The 18,924-nt window shown below is 26.0% G+C and overlaps 8 non-coding genes across 8 annotated transcripts; 5 read left to right on the top strand and 3 right to left on the bottom strand.

Annotated features, from left to right (window-relative positions):
- Positions 1–5,418: 5,418 nt before the first annotated feature.
- Trnal-caa (transfer RNA leucine (anticodon CAA)) lies at positions 5,419–5,534 on the bottom strand. Its single transcript has 2 exons — positions 5,497–5,534; positions 5,419–5,464 (listed from the first exon to the last, which is right to left on the bottom strand). It is a non-coding gene; the product is annotated as a tRNA-Leu (tRNA).
- Positions 5,535–6,548: 1,014 nt separating this feature from the next.
- Trnaq-uug (transfer RNA glutamine (anticodon UUG)) lies at positions 6,549–6,620 on the bottom strand. Its single transcript has one exon. It is a non-coding gene; the product is annotated as a tRNA-Gln (tRNA).
- A 2,390-nt stretch (positions 6,621–9,010) lies between these two features.
- Positions 9,011–9,083, top strand: Trnak-uuu (transfer RNA lysine (anticodon UUU)). The gene has a single exon. It is a non-coding gene; the product is annotated as a tRNA-Lys (tRNA).
- A 1,239-nt stretch (positions 9,084–10,322) lies between these two features.
- Positions 10,323–10,404, bottom strand: Trnas-aga (transfer RNA serine (anticodon AGA)). The gene has a single exon. It is a non-coding gene; the product is annotated as a tRNA-Ser (tRNA).
- Positions 10,405–10,562: 158 nt separating this feature from the next.
- Positions 10,563–10,634, top strand: Trnag-ucc (transfer RNA glycine (anticodon UCC)). The gene has a single exon. It is a non-coding gene; the product is annotated as a tRNA-Gly (tRNA).
- A 1,666-nt stretch (positions 10,635–12,300) lies between these two features.
- Positions 12,301–12,374, top strand: Trnat-agu (transfer RNA threonine (anticodon AGU)). Its single transcript has one exon. It is a non-coding gene; the product is annotated as a tRNA-Thr (tRNA).
- Positions 12,375–13,147: 773 nt separating this feature from the next.
- Trnaw-cca (transfer RNA tryptophan (anticodon CCA)) lies at positions 13,148–13,220 on the top strand. Its single transcript has one exon. It is a non-coding gene; the product is annotated as a tRNA-Trp (tRNA).
- Positions 13,221–17,642: 4,422 nt separating this feature from the next.
- On the top strand, positions 17,643–17,727 carry Trnay-gua (transfer RNA tyrosine (anticodon GUA)). The gene is given in 2 exon segments: positions 17,643–17,678; positions 17,692–17,727. It is a non-coding gene; the product is annotated as a tRNA-Tyr (tRNA).
- Positions 17,728–18,924: the final 1,197 nt, after the last annotated feature.

The following is an 18,924-nucleotide window of genomic DNA, read 5'->3' as shown; positions in this document are numbered from 1 at the left end:
AAGCTTTAAATGGCTTTTGGTCAAATTGAAATCAAATACATATATAAATATTTATCAATTAATTCTTCGTAGCCATTTTTTACTAATGCACTGGTGTTTGTATTTTAAAGCTGTTTTACAAACTAAATATATTAAAATGAGCTTTTATTACCAGTATTAATGTACTGAAATCGTTATAACTCACACAAATTAAATTTCCTAGCATGTAAAATTTTTTGGCACTAACGTTTAAAATAGCTTTTGATTTAAGTACACTAGAGCTCTTATGAATTTTATGTATACTTTTTGTTGAAAAGGCTTGAGCTGACTTGTTAATCAGTTTAAACTTTACCAAAAATATTCATGTCAAACTTAGTCTGATGAAGTTTAAACTCTGTACATTGATAGTTGCCAGAACTTTTTGTATTTTTTGCACGGGTAACTTAACTCCTAACTCCTTGTAATAACTCTCTTAAAACCCTTACATTAATTCCTACCCTCAGCCTCTAAATCTAAACTGACAATCCTAACCGTAACATCAAACCTTAACCTTAGCCCTAACCCAAACTTTTGCTCTTATTTTTTAAATTATACCGTACAACAAGTTTCTATTCTATTTGTAAAAATAGTTTTAAAATATAACTAGTAACCTTTGTACAAGTTTAAATAAACAGAAGTTTTTCAAAATAAACTACTAGTTAAAACTTTGTTAAGTATTAACTTTTTAGTCACTTTCAAATATCAAACTATCACCAAAAATAGATTTATATTTAGACGATGCTGACTAAAATATGATAGTTTTAGCAAAAATCTTGCTAAAATTAATGAAAAAATAAATAAAAACTTTCAAAGTTTCGAAAGGCAACCTACTTATAAAAACCGAAATGATTCAAACACACTCACAAAACACACAACTTTTTATATGCAGCTACATGAAAATATCATCGATTTGTGGCAGATTGTATAACGTTAACAAGTACGCGGCTCCGCATGTCAGCATAAACCCTTGGGCAAACTGAAAGTATCATAAATTAGTTTTTACAAGTTTTAATAAGTAATAAACCAAAATGGTTTATTATGATTTTTAACTGTACAAATTATGAGGAGAGAATTAGATAATCATTATGAAAATAAGGTGTTTCATGCTTATCGAATCTTATTCTTTTATTACTGATATAGTTAAAGGCTAGGTTGATAAAAAAAAAATTTATCAAAGTGCTGTCTACCTATTTCTTTATAATAAAAGTTGCAAAGATATTGATTGAAATTTCTTAAACGTTAAATAATATTTTTTTATTAAAGAGTCTTATTTAAATATTTCTACTGAAGTATCTCCTAAAGTAATTTAATTATCAAAGTCAACATACTTTCCAAACTGTTTTCTTTCCAAAGAAACTTCTTCCTGTTATAATATCTTTTTAATTTAAAACTTTTAAATGATTGAAATTTAAGAAAGTCAAAATGCTATTCTTACTTTTTTTATTGCGTCTGGCTACTTCAAGTTCTTCTCTTAATTTCTTAACTGTATCTTCCAGGTCTTTTAAAGTTGCATCTTTTACTTTTTGTCTAATTGCATTGTCCTTCTGAACTCTAAAAATCATAAATAAATATTTTTACTATTTGCTTACTTATCTAGTTTTTTCAAGTGTATAAGACAAACCAAATTATAGCTTGTTGTATAGGTTTTTTTATTTTTTTAAGTTTTAGTTAGCATAAAAGTATATAAAGTAAAGTTTTTAAACTTACTGTTCCAGCTTTTTCTTGAGTTCGTATATCCTGTATTGATACTTCAAGGTCTCTTGAGTGCCATTAGCTTGTATTTCATTATTGGTTGGCTTGACAGTAGTTGATTCATGATTCTTCCTATTAGATTTAATACTCTGATAAGTTTTTGGAGGTTTAATGCATATTGTTTGTTTATCATTTTTAGCTCTCGAAGTTTTTGTAAGATTTTTATCTGTTTGCACTCTTGGATGACTACATGCTTCAAAAAGTATGTTTAGATGGCGTTTTTGTGTTCGAAGTGGTTCAACATATTTAAAATTAATCTTAGTCTTTGAATTTGCTTCTTTATTCAAAGATCTTTTTGATGTATTTCCATCTACTTTGCTCAGGATCTTATTTTTCTTTGCTTTTTGTTTTTCTCTTATTTGTTCACTATAGGCCTTCCTTATACTTAGCTTGTTTCGATTGCTTGTAGGCTTTATACTTTTTATATTTCTTTTCACTAAGGGCTGTTTTAACTTTTTATTTATTTTTTTTTCATATCGTTTTTGTTCCAAAATTTTATGTTGATTATGACGCGATTAAATCGTTAAATAGTTACAAATCGTAAAAAAATTAAAAACAAATAGCAAACTGGTATAATATTTAAAATTTCCTTAAGTAGTTTAAGTAGATGCTGCTAATTTCGGTAAAATAAAAACATCTTTCTAATTTTCTAATTTATTAACTAATATACTACATTGAAAATAAATGCTACAAAGAAAAGCATGCAGAATATATTATTTCAAAAAAAAAAAACTATATGCACCGAAACAATATAAAATTATTAACAAATCAATTATCTTTTAGGATTAATAATTTTACTTAACGTAAGGCACGTTTATATTTTAAGGAACAATTTGTAAAACATTATAACACTGTTTTGAAACATATAATAGCTTTAACTTTGTGTTATAAAAAACTTCAAAAGGTTTACGGATATAAATGAAGGTTTTTACGTATTTTATGCTCATTATATGATTTGAAAACATCTCAAGTTTTTTGTTGAAAACAAAAATTAAGAGTTTTATGTTTACTTACCACACCATTTCTCCAATATTATAATTTTAGAAAGTAGTTAGAATTAAGTTATGTTTTATTATCTATGATGTTAAATTTGTCAAAGATAATTTCATTGTAAAGAGCTAGACTTCAGCTATATTTAGCAAGGCTTAAGCTATAATATAAAATTTTAACAGCGCATTGAAAATTAAAAAGTTTAATTCAAGTTAACGATTGAGAGAAATAAACGGATTAGTTTTATTCTAAAAATATTCAAATTTAAATCAAATTTTATAAATTACTCTACGTTATTTAAATTTTTAATCAAACTGCAGTTTAAAGAGAAAAGTAAATTTAAGAAGAACTTTGTGTCATCGGGGACACAAAATTTGTTACCCAGAGTTGCTACTAAGTGAAATCAAACAAATCAAAACACTATTAAACAAAAACGGTTACCACAAGAGTTAGTTAACAAAACAATTCATTTACATGTGAAAAATTTGGATAGAATAAAGACAATAGGACCGGAAAAGTGTGTAGTTACTTTAAAAAATTCCATTTATTAATAAAAGCTCAGAGATGTTAGAAAAGAAAATTAGACAATTAGTGAGAACTACTTATTATGCAGCGAACCCTAGAATTGTTTTTACCTCTAAACCACTAATAACACCAGGTGGAAAGGATCCAGTGTCAAAATTAAATAAAAGTATGGTAATCTACCAGTACAGTTGTTGTTGTACAGCAAGTTATATTGGATTAACAACTAGACATCTGAGGAAGAGAATAAAAGACACATACCAAAATGTGTAGAGAATTTTTGCCTGTCAGATAAGAAAGATGATATACCGGTTAAGGTTTTAAACGCATCTAAACGTTCATCTATTTCAGAACATTTAGTTAATAATCCAACTTGTGCAAACAATTATAATATAGATAGATTTAAAATTATTAAAATTTGCTGTCATGTTTTTGATTTGATTAAATTAGAAGCCATTTGTATTTTGTTAAGGAAACCTGTTTTATGTAAGCAAAAAGATTTTAACTATACTGTTTCTTTATTTTCATAACATTTTTTAAGAATTGTTTTCATTTTATTTATGTTTAGTTTTACTGGAGATCAATTATAACGAAAATGGACTTATTTGGTTTTAACTTTTACTAATTGCTTTTGTCTTTTATTAATCTCTTGATTACTTTTTGATTACTTGGTTATTATATAAGTGTGTAAAATCTTATTATTTGTTAGCATTGTACTCTACTGAAGAGAATTGCTTGAAATATATTTAGTGTTTTTGAAAGTGTGTGTCTTGTGTAACTTATTGTAAACATATAGGATCTTTAAGAAAAAAATATTTAAAAAATTTAAAAAAAAAAATATTTAATATTCAAATTAGTATTGTTATAGTAAAATATAGTTGCTAGCTGATAATTCTGAACTGTTAAAAGGTTTGAAAAATAAAACACAACCAGTTATAATTTAATTTCATATAAATTAACAAAGACTTGAATTTCTTGTCATTTTAAGAACGTTTTTCAATATTTGAACACAATTTTTTTTATGTAATTGGTTTATTTTCTATCTCACAGTTTCTAGCAGCAATGTATAAGTTTGAATTATTTATTTTAACTATAAATTAAAGTTCTGTATGGTTTGAATACCTCAACAACAATAAATTTGACTTCCTTTTAAAGTATTGTTATATTGAATTTGTTTATGTTTTTTTCATATTGCTATTGATAATATCAAACATTTTTACATGCTAATTGGATATAGTAAATAACTGTTCTTAATTAACTTTTAAGCTTTAGATAAACTAACACATTACTTAAGTAAATATAAATGATTGGTAGCTAAATTTAACATTTTATAAGCAGCTACACAATTTTCATATATTTAAGTTTTTGTAAACTTTGAACAGTAATAAAACTTCCAAGTATTTGCTGAGTAGTTCGATCTATTTAGAAAAAATAGTTTAAGGTGCATGCATAATAAAAAAAACTTTATAAAAATTGTCTATTTTGTTTTAAATCCAAGTTTATAAAAGTTTCAGAAACTTATTTAGTTTAAACTTTTCAGTACCACATTTAGAGAATGAATGGTTTAATAAATGATTAAAGTTGTAAGAAATTAAACTAATATTATAAAAATAATTATCTAACTCATGTACAAATATAAATATTAGTACGAATTACATGTGTTAAACAAAAGTTTAAACACAAATCATAATTATTTTAATTTTAATTTTGTTGTATTGATATAAATTTTATAACACTAAAATGTACTGTATTTGTACATGTTAAAAATTCAAAATTACTTGATTATGATCTAGTTTTATTATTCAAATATTTTTTAATAAAAAAGCAAAAATTTTAACTTACATTCTGTTATATTTTTCTTCCTAGCTTTAAATTCCATGTCCAAGTGGTTATGTTTCATTTAGCTAATATTATTGTTAGCAACAACAAAGCCATTACAAAAAAGCGTTTCAAATTAAGTTTGGTAAACAATCTACAAAACTTGTAATCAGAGCGAAGAAAAAATAGCTCATAAAAGCAAACTTATTTAAGCTAAAATAATAAGACATATTTAAACATAACTTGAAGTTTTCAGAAAGTTTCAAAAATAACCATTAAGTAATCGTACACATTGACTTAACAAAAGCGCAAAAAATGTGTCAGAAGTGGGATTCGAACCCACGCCCACAATTGTGGACCAGAACACTCAGCACCGCACAGCGATGAAGCATTTCGCTTGAGTCTGGCGCCTTAGACCACTCGGCCATCCTGACTTGCGATTAATATCAAAATATAGCAAATATAAAGTAAACTTTACATATCAGCTTGTTTACCTTAACATGATTGACTATTGTTTATTCAGCATTCAAGATTAGATCATATGCATTATAATACAAACTTTAAAGTGTAAAGTAAATTTTTTTTTTGTGTGTGAACTCAATTTATTTGTATAATTTACAAGCAGTTTTCAATATTCAAAACGTTTTATAATTTTATCTAAGTTTAAAAAAATAATTTTAACTACATAAAACCTTAAAGGAAATTTATTTAACATGTAGCACATTTCTAAGTTACTTGTTAGTCATTTTATTTTTAAAGCTTCAAAAAGTTCATTGTATATTACTGAAAATCTCTATTTAATTTTTTCCTAATACTTTGTTTAAAATTTTGAAATTGTAATACTCACAGTGTTAAGTTTTATGTTATAGTTAAGTTTACATTTTTCTACAAAAATAACTTTTGCAACATTTTATCTACTGTTTATTGTAGTAAAATAAAAAAAAGTAGTGGATAACTTTAAAATTCAGCAATCATAAGTTATTCTTTTAAAAAGGTACTTTTTTTTCAAATAAAACTTTAGAACATTTAAACTTTTCTTTAAACTTTTCAGTAGTTGTTGGTATTTGTAATTTAATTATGAAAGTTATTTATAATAATAATTTTCTCCAAAGTACTTTCAAGAAAAAAAAAAATGTTAGCAAGTATTTTTTTAGGTAAAAATGTTTATTAAAATATTAAATTAGTTTCACTGTACTATAATCTTTTTATAAAGTTAACTTATTACAAAACTTTTACTGAGTATACAGCATGCTTATTTGCTTATAAGTAATTTTAATTAGAGACCTAAATACAAAGTTTGTATAAAGAAGAAACTTTTTTACTACTCAATACACGAAACTTTGTATTAGAAGGTGCTTGAATTGTAACGAAAAGTAATAAGATACAAAAGAGCACATATAAAAAAAAGTTCTTACGAAACCAAAATAAAAAAAAACTATTAAGAAAAGAGGTCCCGCCGAGACTTGAGCTCGGATTACTGGATTCAAAGTCCAGTGTGATAACCATTACACCACGGGACCACTTAGTTATAATTAATATAGTACGTATATAATCACATACTCATGCTAGCTAAAATACCTTTACTCATGAAGCATTCAAGTATAAACTGCAGCTTGTGTTAATAACAACGCTTGTTATGAAAGCTTTGCGTACAGTAACCTCTCGTATCTTTACGCACTCGTGACGTTACGCACTCTCGTTTAGTTACGCATTTTAGAATATTAAAAAATTCAAATTATAAAAATTTTAATTTTTTTTAACATTTCACAAATTAGGTTTATTGTATATCTTTAATTTAAAGTATGTTTTAAAATGCTAATTAACCTCGCTTATCTTTAGATTTTGTAAACTTATTTTAATAATTGATAAACATCTAATTATTCCTTAGTATATTAGATATTTTGTTAAGAATAAAAGATTAAATTTAAATTCTGAAAGAAATATGACTGTGTTAAATAATGAAAGTTTAAAACACAAATAAATAATACAGCACTTTTGCCCTATATATGAATAAACATCTAAAAAAGAAATCTAATGAAACTTCCTAGTAAAAAGTAGCAGTGATACTTAATAAATATAGAGCTTACACTTAACACAAATCTCATTGTTTTTTCAGTAAAGATATCACTAATTTTCATTTGGCGTTTTTTTTAGTTTAAGTTCTTCTTCAACACTTGATTTGCACAGCAAGCGTTGAAATTTTTCTCACGTTGCCTTCAATTCTTCGTAATGCTCACCAGCACCAGTTACAGATTTGGGAGAACACAACTGCGCGTTAAGACTGATGGTCTTCATTAACATTGGTTTAAAACCTTCGAATTCAAGTTCTTTTTTATTGCTCTGAAAAATATTCTTCATCAGTTTTAAAATGATCCTTTGAAGTTCCAGGCATGTTTGTGGAATCAACTTCACTGTTTGCCGCTTTAATTTCCTTTAAAATACTTTCTGAGTATTTTTCAGTTGTTTGTCAAACTAAAAAAAAGTTGTAGTAACGTAAACATTTTTTATATACTTTTGTTCCAAAGAAGAAATCCATTACAGCACCAAATGCAAGTTTTTTAAAAGGCTCTAGCAACAAATTCTAATACAGACTCCACACCATTTCTTAATTGTAAACAAATGCATAAGTATAAATTGAATTCGCTAAAGTAGAATAGAATATAAAAGTTAAGTATCAAATAAGTCACTTATAAATAAAGATAAAATCTACTTATTAGTAAAGTTTTTCTACAAGTATTATTATTTTATATAACTTGAAATCCTTTTTTTGTTGTATGTATAGTTTTATCTTTTGTTTTCATATTTATAAATAAAGTAAACAAATTGTTAAAAGTGATAAAGTCTCGAGTCTGCTTTTAACTAGAAGTAATATCAAAAAACAGCCATTACAGTAAATATATTTGGTACCTCTCATATCTTTACGATCTCTCGTATCTTTACGCACTATTTCTGTGGACACAATGTGCGTAAATAAGCGAGAGGTTACTGTACATACAAAAGTAAACTATATGTATTTAAGTAAACATACTTTTGTATAACAATACTTTTTAAGTTATCTTTTGTAACTTTATTTTTTGTTTCTTTAATTGTATATGTGAAAAAAAATCAAAAGAAAGTGATAACTTTAATGTTTAAAAAAACTGATAAAATATTTAAAAATACGATAGTATTTCATTATAATTACAAAAAAAACTTAATTAAATACAAATTTTATTGTGGTTTTCTTTTTACTAACTTAAACTATAGTCTTAAAAGTAAAAATTAAAATAACTTCCAACTAATTTATTAACACTTATTTTCATATAATTCTTAAATTTTAAGAAACATGACGTTTTAATCAAATACAATATTTTATAAAACAATTATATTAACAAAAATAGAAAATAAAAAATAAAAGAATCTAAAGTTTGTGGTAAACGTCGGTCAATAAATTTAATTTGAGGTAACCTTTGTAGAAATATATTTTTTCTTTTTTATTTTTCTAAATAAACTAAAGTCATAAAATAAGAAGAAGAAAAAATTATGACTTAACTTAATCACTCTTAATTATTGTCATTTATTTATATAATTTAAGAAAATCATTTAAAAGTTATACTAATTTGATTTGACTTTACTAAAGCAGAAAAACTAAAACAGAAAAAAGTTTACATTGTAACTATTTTAAAAATAAATATTAGTATTTTCAACAATCGACTTATAAAAGTTAAAATAAAAAACTTGAAATAAAAACTTGTTACACCAAAAATTTGTTTTTTTTTATTTGTTAAAACTTATTAATCAAAAAAACGTATAAACCAAATTTTATGTCCATGGTTAACTAGTAATGATATATCACTTCGAAAACGAAAGTATACATTAAGCGTTGCTTAGCTTGTTAGTATATATACTGTTATTTTAAAATTACACATAGGCCTGGCTAGCTCAGTCGGTAGAGCGTTGGACTTTTAATCCAACGGTCAGGGGTTCAAGTCCCCTGTCAGGCTCCTTTTGTTTTTCAATTAGTGTAATACAAACACTGTATTATAGTGTATACATAGTGAAAAAATATCTTTTAACTACATATATAGTAAAAAAAACGTCTGAGAACAGCACTAATTACTAAGTAATTGCATTTATAGTTAATTTCAAAGTGTAGAGTACATAATTACATTTTATTAGTAAGTTTAAATATAATTAAAGTTGTGCTTTATAAAAAGTTTAATAAGTTTGTATTGTTTTACTTCATCTCAAACTACTATAAGCTATCAACTTTGAATTACTTTAAATTGACTATTGTTTATGTTGAAAAATATATACAAATAACTGCTTAAAATGCACTTTCTTCTTGTTCTTTTTAGCTGATTTAACTAAATAAAATTTGAATAAAAATTTACTTCTTTGTTTATTAAGTTAAAGATAAGAAGTATTTTTCGGCCTGGTGCTTAACCTAACAAAATTTATTTTTCTGTGCTTTCCTTAATGCATAAGTCTAATTATGCTTACAACCTTTTATCAAATTACTTATATGAGTAGTGAAGAGCTGTAGTAACTCTTTTATTAAGATTGTTTTTAAAGATTTAGTTAAATGTGGGCTTAAAGTTTCTATTTTTTTCAAGTTACTAATCTAATTATGTGCATCTAATAATAACTATTCCAAAAAAACTTTTAAATGAAAGTTTACTGTACGATTAAAATATTTTTGCACATATATCGTTTGTTTTCAAACAGTTCTAAATAACAACGTTTTGGTCAATATTTTAAAAAATAATCAAGCCTAATACAATGTTAGCAAAATTTACAACCTTTTTTTTCAAACTTTATAAAAACCAACTGCAAGCAAAATACATTTTGTTTTATTAAACTGATAAATTTAGAATAAAATCGTTTAATTTAAACTAGAAAACAATTAAAACACTATTACAACTGTACTTATTTCCAAAAAACTTTATTAACTTCTTTTTTAACTATAATGCTATTTTAATTTGAAAACTTAAGGTTTTCATATTACTAATTAAGAATTTTTACTATAACGAGAAAACTAATAAAACGTATAAACTTTTTTTAACATGTACTAACTTTTATTTTGATTAAAGCTTATATAGAACCAGTTTTTTCTTACAACTTTGAAATAATAACTTTTATACAATAATCTAGTTGTGAATTTAAATTAAAACCAAAACTTAACTTTAGTAAAGCAAAAAATATTACGAACTAGTTAATGACAACTTAAATTTGGTAAAAAGCGTCGTCGGCAGGATTCGAACCTGCGCGGGCAGAGCCCAATTGATTTCTAGTCAATCGCCTTAACCACTCGGCCACAACGACTTGCGATTGAAGATACATTTATGTAATTATAAACTTATTGATTTGATGCCGCGAGTAAATTTACTCGTGTCTAGCCTTAGCAATTTCTCTTAACGCTTGTAAGACAGTTGATAGCGATAGATAAGTATATATTACTTAATCGCACCATTTTAACACAAGCGTCGATGGTGTAACGGTTAGCATTGGTGCCTTCCAAGCACTAGTTCCGGGTTCGACTCCCGGTCGACGCAATTTTTTACTCAGGGTTTTCAAACAGTATTAAAAAAACCATAATTTTTTTTTAATTTGAAGTTTAACCTTTATATCTTCTTTTAAGTTTATATCATTTCACAAGTATTATTACTTACCGTCTCAGAAGAGAGAAACATTGCTTTGTAATAAACTTCTGATTGTTGAAATTTGTAAGCAGCAAGTATTGTATTTTTTTCTTTACTTGAAAGAAAATTGAAATTTTATTTTCTGCTAGAATAACATCCGTCCCGACCTTTATATATTGTAAAGATAAACGTTTTCACGGTAAAGTTAATATGTTACGTCATGTTTTTACCTAAACTTAAAACTTTAACAACCAACTTTAAACCGAGGAATATATAGTGTAAGTCTAAAAGTTTGGTTTAGCGGACCAAGTTTGTATCTTTGCAGTCACTCGAGTGTCGGATTTTGGCGGTCTTGTAACTTTCACTCTTCGGATCGGATCCAACCCGCAGGCCATAAGTTGCCCACCCATGTGTTAGATGACTAACTATTATTATGTGGAAACAAACTTTGATAGCTAGCTAACTATCAAATTAGGTTATTCCTACAGTGTGATTAAAACTACCTGAATTATGACGTCATAGAATAAATATAAGTGTGTATATGTACAACATAATAGGTACTGACAAGTGTCTTACTGCCAATAAGCATATAAGGTTAAAGCAGGTATAAGGTTTAAGTAAGTATAAGGTTGAAGTAAAAGTATAAGGTTTAAGTAAGTATAAGGTTAAATTAAAAGTATAAGGTTTAAGTAGGAACAAGTTTAAAGTAAGTATAAGGTTTAAGTAAGTATAAGGTTAAATTAAAAGTATAAGGTTTAAGTAAGTACAAGTTTAAAGTAAGTGTAAGGTTTAAGTAAGTACAAGGTTAAAGTAAGTATATGGTTAAAGTAACAGTATAAGTTAAAGTAACAGTATAAGCTTAAAGTAAGTATAAGGTTAAAGTGATAGTATAATGTTTAAGTAAGTATAGGTTTAAGTAATAGTATAAAGATAAAGAAACAATATAAGCTTAAAGTAATAGTATAAGCTTAAAGTAAGCATAAGGTTAAAGTAAGTATAAGGTTAAAGTAATAGTATAAGGTTAAAGTATTGTCTCACGGCATACGAAAGTCCAGGCTTCTGCTCTGCAGACTTTCGCCGATGTTTTGTTGAAGGTAAAAGTAAGTGTAAGGTTAAAGTAATTATAAGGTTAAATTAATAGTATAAAGTTAAACTAATAGAATTATGTGGTCGTTCCGGGCGACTTCCTTTCAAAAAATAAAATTTTGTATAAAGAAAGAAAAAAACATATAACCAACCTTGTATACAACTTAGTTGTGAGTAAATTTGAATACTCATTTCACAGAATTTCGTTATAATTAGTGTTACGACAAATTAGAAACTAATTTGTAATAAAAGTTTATAAATTAAAGCGGCCCCTAAAGTATACTTCAAAATAATTTATGTAACAACATACAAGTTAAACTAAAATGTAAAGCAATTTTTTATTTTTAAAAAGATTACATTCAATAAGCTTTAAACTTTAACAAGTGAGAATTTGTATTGTATGTAACATTTTGTATGTTTTCTTACTAGAAGTCGCCATATCGAGTAACGTTTCATTACATTTATAAACTGAATAATGTGGTTTTACACAAGCGGCGCCATGGCTTAGTTGGTTAAAGCGCCTGTCTAGTAAACAGGAGATCCCGAGTTCGAATCTCGGTGGTGCCTCGCTTGCTTTTAATTTATCGTTGAAGTTAAGTTTTTTTAATTAGATTATTTATATAATAAGACTGTTTTTTAAATTTAAGCCATTGTTTCAGTTTAAAATTCAAAATTGTTTTTGTTAGATTAGGGAAAACGTTACAAATTAATGATTAAACTACTTGAAAAAAAAATTGTAAACAGTTTATAATAGTATTTGAAATTAAAACACAGTTTTATGAATTAATGAACAGTTAAAAACAAAATTACTTTAATCTTCTCTTAATCTTTTTGATTTTAATTAATTTGCATTAGTACTTTTATTAAAATAAAATTTTTCTTTTATAAACAACTATTAATATGCTATCCCATAGCTAACGTTAGTATGCTTAAGTTCTATTTTAATACTCATATAAACTCAGTACAAAAAATGTACTTTAATTACATAAATTTAAGTAAATTAAACTTTATATAATAATAAAAAAAATTGATAATTCTAGTTTTCTTTTATCTAACTTTCTTTAAACTGAGTTCTTTAAAAAGTACTGTATGCGAGATTCTCGTTATAGATGTTTAAATTGTAAGTTGTTTTTAAATAATTAAAAAAACGTAAAAGAAATATAGAATTATTTGATAAAAAGTTTGTATTAAGAGTGGCAAAATTTGTAGCAAATCATATGTTTAAAGACAAAAGCTGTTTTTGTTTAAACAAGCATTTTGATCAACCTAATTACGGTCGCTTTTACAAAGTCACGCAAACACTTAAGTTTATAAACCGTTAAGTACAATGATAGATGTGTGGCCTGGTGGCGCAACGGCTAGCGCGTCTGACTCCAGATCAGAAGGTTGCGTGTTCAAATCACGTCCGGGTCACTTTTTCTTTACAGTATTTTATTGTCGTATTGTTACATGTGAATTTGCATCATTGTAAACAACCTTTATTTCATTTTTGATAAGAGAACATTATTGTTTTTATTTTTCTCAGTAATAGTATTTAGTTTTTTGAGCAAATCATTTAACAGTGGTTTCTACAAATTATTGTTGTGATAACTTGTGTGATTTACATATACAAAATGCACTGCACACAAGTAGAATGCGAAGATCAAAACTAAAACTTTATGTCCATTTAGGTGCAGGAATTCAACCCAGGCATGTAGCTAGGTACACGTTTCTGCAAATCTGCAGAAACGTATACTTTTGTTTCAATTCTTCAGCTTATAAAGGCCCTGCTTTCTTAGCTTTCAGTATCATTTTTAGTTTTGCATTTCTGAGAGATTATTTTGACATATAGTGTTGTAAAAACTTAACAAATTATATACATCTAAGTTGTATACATTTAGCTCATATAGGTTTAATTTATCAAAAAGCTATGCATTGCAAAATTAGTTCTAATAAAATCTTTGGATTTTTGTTCAAAAATCAAAATCGTACGTCTTTATGTTACAAAAATTTGCTTAACTTAATGTTGTTTCTATTGATTTCGTTAAATGTTCGATTTTGAAATTTTCTACAAAATTCCGAAAGTTGTACAGTTAACATTATAACTGTTTTTGAGTTAAATTGTCATTTTCTTATACTTATTTTCAATGACAGTTTTACGGGTTTACACAAGTGGCAACACATAAATTGCCTTGTATACAGTTACCACTCATACTTCAACATTCCATTTATTTTTGAATTATTATAACAACTGCATACTTTCATATTAATTTCAATTATATCCGAGGTAGTTAAAATTGATGTGTTCCCGCTAGAACGTTACCACGCGTCATTTCAGATACTTAAGTTTTTTACAGATTCGTAACTTTTTTGACCTAGCTACGTCCCTGCTACAGCCCAATCATGTAAGATGCTAAAAATAAAACTTTTTGAGTTTGTTGCTTCTTTGACATAAGGATTTGATCTTTCATAAACAAATAACAACTTTTTATCCTTATAGATGAATTAAAGATTTATCTAAGAATTTATGCCTTAAATATCAGAACTGACCTAAAACGTAATCGTCAAAAAAAGAATCCTTCGAGCCGGAGTCGAACCAGCGACCTATGGATTACTAACTACAAGCTACATTCCACCGCTCTACCAACTAGCTATCGAAGGCTACGGTCGCGTCAGTTTTATTGCATTTATAAAATCATGTCTCAATTCCATTTAGCTTATGTGTACGTACAAGTTAAGTACTTTTTTGTTGTTTTTTATGCAAACATTATGTTTTTAATTTAGTATGTGCATGTATAACATTTAGTTACTTATTTTTTGTCGGGTTTATAACACCATAGAAATATAAAATAGAATAAAACAATAATTACTAAAAAATTTTTTTTCTTATAAAACTTAGTAAACTTTTTAAGCTAATAAATTATATTTAATCTTTTTATTGCTGTTTCAAACAGTTTTGAGTGAATCGTTTTGATAAAACTTAACAAAAAAGTCTAAGTTTCTTAAGAAAGGCGTTTTATAAACAACTATTTTGTATTCATTCCTCCATATCAACTAATTTTGACAAAAAAGTTATTTAGCTTTTTTACTTGTTAGTAGATACTTTATTAAATCTTTCAATATAGGTTTTTTTATGTAGTTTTTATTGTCATATGATTTTTTTTTCAATAAATTAAATGATAATCTATTTATTAGCTTCAAAAATATTGTAAACGAAACTTATACATGTTTAATTATTTAAAGAGTAGTTTAATTGTTAGGTGATTTAAATAGTTTCTCTTTATTTATTTTACTTTAACAGCTTATAAAAATTTATTTCAGTTAACTAGCTTGATATGTATACAGATGTACATAAGGTCTTACATATATTAAATATTAAGTTAACTCACTAGCTTTTAAAGAACATAGATAACTTTTAAGTTGCAAAAAAAGTATTTTTGGTTTAAAACATTGTAAAAAGCTTTTTTTTTTCTGTACAAATAAAGAAAGAATGGGTTTTAGATTGTAATAGTAAATTAATAATTTTATCTATCATTATAGCTTATTTACTAGTAGCATTTACTATGCTTATTTAAAAACTGCTAAGTAACATAGCAACTAAATAAGAAATATTTCAGATAAATAATCATCAGTGTAATGCTTATTAAGATTTGTTAAATTCAATTAATAAAAAATATATTTTATTAAAAGAAACACAAGTCAACTATAATATTTTTGTTATATCTCATTTAACAGTTCATTAAATAAAGTTAAACAATATTATTTTTTAGTTTTGACTTTAATTTTTAAAGTTTTATAGCCAAAACCTTAAAGTATTTGATTGTCAGGGCAGTAAATTCAAAACTTTTTAAAAGCTTTTACCGGGTAGGTGTCAAATATGCATGTAGGGAAATTTTTGCACGAATGGTCACTGTTGCACGGAGACACTTTTGAACGGCATCAATTTTGCACCAGAGTTTACTTTTGCACAGAGACACTTTTGCACGAGCTAAAAAAATTCTTACATTTCTTCTTAATTTATTTTTATTGTTGTTAATTTTGTTTTACTATCACTGTTGCCCCTAACCCTTAACATCGGTAGGTAACTTTTTTTAATATTTTCTTTTTTTGAAAGTTTAATTTAAATGATTTATCGTGCAAAAGTTTCTTTGTGCAAACATTTCTTTTCGTGCAAAATTGTTTTTGTGCAAACATTTCTTTTCGTGCAAAATTGTTTTTGTGCAAAACTGTCCTTTCGTGCATTTTTGACCTAGAACATAACTATTTATATAAACATTTTTTTCTTAATATCAAATAATAAATATTTTAAACTAATTACTCAAGCTTTCTGAATAAAAATATTAAGTTTAAAATTTTTTAATTACATTTGTAGAATAAATATGAACTAGTTGATTTAATGATGTGTGAATAAATGTTTAAGAGCAAAAAACTATTTATTTTAAATTGTTAAGGGTTAGGGGCAACAGTGATAGTAAAACAAAATTAACAACAATAAAAATAAATTAAGAAGAAATGTAAGAATTTTTTTAGCTCGTGCAAAAGTGTCTCTGTGCAAAAGTAAACTCTGGTGCAAAATTGATGCCGTTCAAAAGTGTCTCCGTGCAACAGTGACCATTCGTGCAAAAATTTCCCTACATGCATATTTGACACCTACCCGGTAAAAGCTTTTAAAAAGTTTTGAATTTACTGCCCTGACAATCAAATACTTTAAGGTTTTGGCTATAAAACTTTAAAAATTAAAGTCAAAACTAAAAAATAATATTGTTTAACTTTATTTAATGAACTGTTAAATGAGATATAACAAAAATATTATAGTTGACTTGTGTTTCTTTTAATAAAATATATTTTTTATTAATTGAATTTAACAAATCTTAATAAGCATTACACTGATGATTATTTATCTGAAATATTTCTTATTTAGTTGCTATGTTACTTAGCAGTTTTTAAATAAGCATAGTAAATGCTACTAGTAAATAAGCTATAATGATAGATAAAATTATTAATTTACTATTACAATCTAAAACCCATTCTTTCTTTATTTGTACAGAAAAAAAAAGCTTTTTACAATGTTTTAAACCAAAAATACTTTTTTTGCAACTTAAAAGTTATCTATGTTCTTTAAAAGCTAGTGAGTTAACTTAATATTTAATATATGTAAGACCTTATGTACATCTGTATACATATCAAGCTAGTTAACTGAAATAAATTTTTATAAGCTGTTAAAGTAAAATAAATAAAGAGAAACTATTTAAATCACCTAACAATTAAACTACTCTTTAAATAATTAAACATGTATAAGTTTCGTTTACAATATTTTTGAAGCTAATAAATAGATTATCATTTAATTTATTGAAAAAAAAATCATATGACAATAAAAACTACATAAAAAAACCTATATTGAAAGATTTAATAAAGTATCTACTAACAAGTAAAAAAGCTAAATAACTTTTTTGTCAAAATTAGTTGATATGGAGGAATGAATACAAAATAGTTGTTTATAAAACGCCTTTCTTAAGAAACTTAGACTTTTTTGTTAAGTTTTATCAAAACGATTCACTCAAAACTGTTTGAAACAGCAATAAAAAGATTAAATATAATTTATTAGCTTAAAAAGTTTACTAAGTTTTATAAGAAAAAAAATTTTTTAGTAATTATTGTTTTATTCTATTTTATATTTCTATGGTGTTATAAACCCGACAAAAAATAAGTAACTAAATGTTATACATGCACATACTAAATTAAAAACATAATGTTTGCATAAAAAACAACAAAAAAGTACTTAACTTGTACGTACACATAAGCTAAATGGAATTGAGACATGATTTTATAAATGCAATAAAACTGACGCGACCGTAGCCTTCGATAGCTAGTTGGTAGAGCGGTGGACTGTAGCTTGTAGTTAGTAATCCATAGGTCGCTGGTTCGACTCCGGCTCGAAGGATTCTTTTTTTGACGATTACGTTTTAGGTCAGTTCTGATATTTAAGGCATAAATTCTTAGATAAATCTTTAATTCATCTATAAGGATAAAAAGTTGTTATTTGTTTATGAAAGATCAAATCCTTATGTCAAAGAAGCAACAAACTCAAAAAGTTTTATTTTTTAGCATCTTACATGATTGGGCTGTAGCAGGGACGTAGCTAGGTCAAAAAAGTTACGAATCTGTAAAAAACTTAAGTATCTGAAATGACGCGTGGTAACGTTCTAGCGGGAACACATCAATTTTAACTACCTCGGATATAATTGAAATTAATATGAAAGTATGCAGTTGTTATAATAATTCAAAAATAAATGGAATGTTGAAGTATGAGTGGTAACTGTATACAAGGCAATTTATGTGTTGCCACTTGTGTAAACCCGTAAAACTGTCATTGAAAATAAGTATAAGAAAATGACAATTTAACTCAAAAACAGTTATAATGTTAACTGTACAACTTTCGGAATTTTTGTAGAAAATTTCAAAATCGAACATTTAACGAAATCAATAGAAACAACATTAAGTTAAGCAAATTTTTGTAACATAAAGACGTACGATTTTGATTTTTGAACAAAAATCCAAAGATTTTATTAGAACTAATTTTGCAATGCATAGCTTTTTGATAAATTAAACCTATATGAGCTAAATGTATACAACTTAGATGTATATAATTTGTTAAGTTTTTACAACACTATATGTCAAAATAATCTCTCAGAAATGCAAAACTAAAAATGATACTGAAAGCTAAGAAAGCAGGGCCTTTATAAGCTGAAGAATTGAAACAAAAGTATACGTTTCTGCAGATTTGCAGAAACGTGTACCTAGCTACATGCCTGGGTTGAATTCCTGCACCTAAATGGACATAAAGTTTTAGTTTTGATCTTCGCATTCTACTTGTGTGCAGTGCATTTTGTATATGTAAATCACACAAGTTATCACAACAATAATTTGTAGAAACCACTGTTAAATGATTTGCTCAAAAACTAAATACTATTACTGAGAAAAATAAAAACAATAATGTTCTCTTATCAAAAATGAAATAAAGGTTGTTTACAATGATGCAAATTCACATGTAACAATACGACAATAAAATACTGTAAAGAAAAAGTGACCCGGACGTGATTTGAACACGCAACCTTCTGATCTGGAGTCAGACGCGCTA

The sequence above is a fragment of the Thalia democratica genome, unplaced genomic scaffold (genome assembly GCF_965202585.1).
Source record: "Thalia democratica unplaced genomic scaffold, ktThaDemo2.hap1.1 HAP1_SCAFFOLD_482, whole genome shotgun sequence".
NCBI lineage: Eukaryota > Metazoa > Chordata > Thaliacea > Salpida > Salpidae > Thalia > Thalia democratica.
This window is presented reverse-complemented; position numbering and strand designations above follow the sequence as displayed.